Here is a 4,546-nt window from a genome sequence, read left to right as displayed (position 1 = left end):
TAGCATGGTTCTTAAAGAAAAATAAAAACACAAAGGACACAAATCATGTGAACAAAACAAAAACCGAGGTATACCGATAATTGTTGAAGAAGAAAGATGGGATGCCAACCGGGGCATCCCCAAGCTTAGATGCTTGAGTATCCTTGAAATATTTGCTTGGGGTGGCTTGGGCATCCCCAAGCTTGAACTCTTGCCTCTCTTTATTCTTCTCACATCGGTAACTCCTCGTTCTTAGAACACTTCATCCACACAAAACTTAACAAAATTTTTGTATACTTCTGTAACTCCAAAAATTCTAAAACAAATATGAAAATTTAAACAAATTGTATAGAAGTACCGTGCAAAAAGTTTCAGACCCGTTTGAATTTCCAGTAAAAAAATGTAAATCCATGCGCTACAGCCAAAGTTTCTGTTTTTGCACTACACATAGTAAACAATCACTCTAATCATCCTAAAACCAAAGCTTGGCACATTATTTTTATAATACAATGGATATATACAAGGGGATAATTATTTTCAGAGAAACTTCCATGAATTTTTTTACATTGTTTCCATGAGCATGAACACAAGTGTTCAAGGTCGACCCTCACTTCTCCAACGCATAACTTTCCAATCACTTCTCTTTTTGAAAAACTTTTTAGGCATATGATGCAAGTGAATCTTTTTGTATTTTCATTCTTTTACTTTTTTGTATGTTTCACCCATAACTAAGCAAAACAAAAAGAGAAAACAAAAAAATACTTTGTGAATAAAGCAAACAAGCATACACGAGAATATCAACCCCGCGCTATTGCTCCCCGGCAACGGCGCCAGAAAATAGCTTGATAATCCCCAAGTGCAGGGAATTGTCGTAGAAATTTCCAAAGGTGGAAGTGATAAGCATGGAATGTCGAACCCACAAGGATCTAAAGGTAAGATCAATATTCTCTCAAGTCCTATCTGCCAATGATACGACTCTACGTACACCGAACATTTGCTTCCAACTAGAAACGAGAAATAAAACTATGTTGTGGGTATGAAGAGGGTAACTTTGCATGGTATCGGAGAGCTAAAATATAAAAGTAGGTGTTGTTATCATAAAGTTAGATTGTATTACTAAATATTATAAATAGCGAGTGTGGAATAATGATGGGTCAGTGTGCGGAATTGTCCTAGGCAATTGTTAACAAGATTGGTAATCATCATTGCAATTTCATATGAGGGAGAGACGTAAGCTAACATACTTTCTCTTCTTGGATCATATGCACTTATGATTGGAACTCTAGCAAGCATCCACAACTACTAAAGATCATTAAGGTAAAACCCAACCATAGCATTAACATATCAAGTCCCTTTTATCCCATACGCAACAACCCCCTTACTCGAGTCTATGCTTCTGTCACTCAACTAACCCACTATAAGCAAATCATGAACGTATTGCAACACCTTACAACGGGAATCCCTCATGTTTGCTCGACACGGAGGGCACAATAGGACAGCACCAAAATAAAACATACAACTCATACCAATCTAGATCATCAATCAACCCAAAGACAAAGGATATCTACTCAAAACATCATAGGTTGGCAACACATCATTGGATCATAATATGTGGCATAAAGCACCATGTTCAAGTAGGGATTACAGCAGGGTGCGGGAGAGTGGACCGCGTAAAAGAGATAGGGATGGTGATGATGAGGGTGATGTTGATGAAGAAGATCACCACGGCGATGATTCCTCTCCCGATGGCACTCCGGCGCTATGGGAGTCCTGGACTAGGGGGTCCTCGAGCATCCGGTCTATTGATGTGGGTCGGACTGATGGGCCGTCAATATACAAGACAAAAGATTATCTCTCGTGTCCAGTGGGGACTCCCATATGCATGGATGGCAAGTATAGGTGTCCGGATATCGTACTCCTTTCTGTAAAACCGACCTTGTACAACCCTAAGCCCCTCCGGTGTGTATATAAACCCGAGGGTAGACCGGATGCAGGATCACAACATTGCTAGGCTAGTTATCTAGGGATAGCCGAATCGATCTCGAGGTAGATCAAGTCTTGTAACCCATATACCCTCGAATATAATCAAGCAGGAGTAGGGTTTTACTTCCATTAAGAGGGACCAAACCTGGGTAAATCACTGTGTACTTTGTCCATAGTCACCATTAATCCTTAGACATACATCTTGGCCCCCCCTACCCGAGACCTGCCGGTTTTGACACCGACATTGGTGCTTTCATTGAGAGCTCCGCTGTATCGTCGGCTGAAGGATCGATGGCTCATCTCTTTGTCAATGATGACGCTGCATCCAGGGAGACCTTTCTCCTCGGACAGTTTTTGTGTTCGGCGGCTTTGTGCTTCGTGCCAACTCGATCGGCCGCCTCGAGCATGTCGATAGTTATGCCTCCGGCTACCAGAACAGGTTTGGAAACCTGAATTATGTTGCTGACATCCGAGGAGACCTAGTCTTCAACGGGTTTGTGGCCTCGTCCGCCACTCTGTGTCCCCGCCAAGAAGACTCTTCAGTTCCCCTGCCAGATGTCGCCCAGGGGTCAACACCAACACCCACCTCGGCCTTAGATCCGGGGCAGGTCTCATCATCCGAAGATGGGAGCTTGAGCCCCGCCAGACTTATTCCCCTTACAGAACTCCTGACCGAAGACCCAGATGCAATCTTAGACTTGGCTCCGGGCAACCATCCTGAAATGCCGAGGTCTACACTCAGCGGGCCCGATTAGGCGCCCCATGCCGAACTTAGCCCAGCAGATCTGCAGTCCCCGGTCCCACTTCCGCTCTTAGACGGAGTATTGGGATTGATGCAGTCTCTCGCCATCATGGAGGCTTTACCTCTGAATTGTACCCAGCTTGGACTGGGGGCTGAGAGCGGGGAATTTTATATCCCACCCACCACCCACTTGATAGCCACCGTCGAGGATTTAACCGACATGTTGGACTATGCGTCCGAAGACATCGATGACATGGACGATGATGCCGACACCGAACCAAGCCAAGTCCCACCCGTCATGGGGCGTTGGATGGCCACCTCAACCTACGATGTGTACATGGTGGACACTTCGAAGAATGATGAGGATAACCCGAGCCCACATGAGGACAAACCCGTCGATAAACCCCAAAGCACCAACATCAGCAGCGCCGCTCACGATCGCGTCGGGCGAAGGATAGTAATACCGGTACCGGAGACAACGAGACTCCAGATGGTGCCGAAGATCCCGAATACCCTATCGAGCCCACATCCGAACAGGACGAGCAGGAAGAGGGTGTATATACTCCCGAACACGCTGATGACAAAGATGCGGAGGACAACAACTACATGCCAGAATCCGAAGAGGAAGTTAGCCTCGATGACAAAGACTTCACTGTCCTAGAGGAACCCCTCGACGAAGAATGCTTTAAGCGACAGCTCATCGCTACAGCTCGGGGCCTAAGAAGAAGCAACATCAGCTCAAAGCCGAGCAAGACACGCTGAATGAAAGGTGGACTAAGGTCCTGGCCGCCGAGGAATACGCGCAAGAGTGACCTGTCAAAAGTTATCCTAGGCGCAAGCTGCTGCCTCAATTCAACGAAGAAGTCCTCGAGCCAATGCAGTCGAAATACAATAAGGTAGATCAACCAGACCGACCACCACTTGGATGGGACAAAACGACATGTCAAGCCAAACACCAACCTGCACCCCCTCGTCGAAGTGGTAGGGAGATGGCAGCTGCGGGATATACATACGACTTGCAACATGACCTAGCCAATAAAGCTGGTCAAACCAGATCAATCTACAGATCAAGGGGCCGTGCCCCGGCGCGAGACTACGGCTATGAAGCCCGGCGCGACGACCGTTAATATGTTCGGGATCAGAACCAGACTCAGATGTCAGCCGATCTCCGCCGCGACATTGCACGAAATAGAGGGGCCGCACACCCCCTATGCTTTACCGATGAGGTCATGGAACACCAATTTCCGGAAGGGTTTAAACCCGTAAACATCGAATAGTATGATGGAACGACGGATCCGGCCGCCTGGATTGAAGATTTTCTTCTCCACATTCATATGGCTCGAGGAGATGACCTCCATGCCATTAAATATCTTCCTATAAAGTTTAAAGGACCAGCACGACACTGGCTAGCAGCCTCCCAGAAAACTCTATTGGAACCTGGGAAGACTTGGAAGATGCTTTTAGGGCTAACTTTCAGGACACTTATGTCTGGCTACCGGATGCTGACGACTTGAGTCACATAATTCAGCAGCCAGGTGAGTCAGATCGCAAGCTTTGGAATCGGTTCTTAACTAAAAAGAACCAGATCATAGATTGTCCGGACGCCGAAGCCTTAGCAGCCTTTAAGCACACCGTCCATGATGAGTGGCTCGCCCGACACATTGGGCAGGAGAAGCCGAAGACCATGGCAGCCTTAATGACACTTATGACCCACTTCTGTGCGGACGAAGACAACTAGTTGGCTCGTAGAAGCAACAACTCAGGTGACCCCGACACCTCTGAGGTGCGGGACGGTAATGGCAAGCCTCACCATAATAAAAACAAATGTCGGAACAACAACAA

This window comes from Triticum dicoccoides, chromosome 2B (assembly GCF_002162155.2).
Source record: "Triticum dicoccoides isolate Atlit2015 ecotype Zavitan chromosome 2B, WEW_v2.0, whole genome shotgun sequence".
Taxonomy (NCBI): domain Eukaryota; kingdom Viridiplantae; phylum Streptophyta; class Magnoliopsida; order Poales; family Poaceae; genus Triticum; species Triticum dicoccoides.
Note: the sequence above shows the minus strand (reverse complement) of the source record.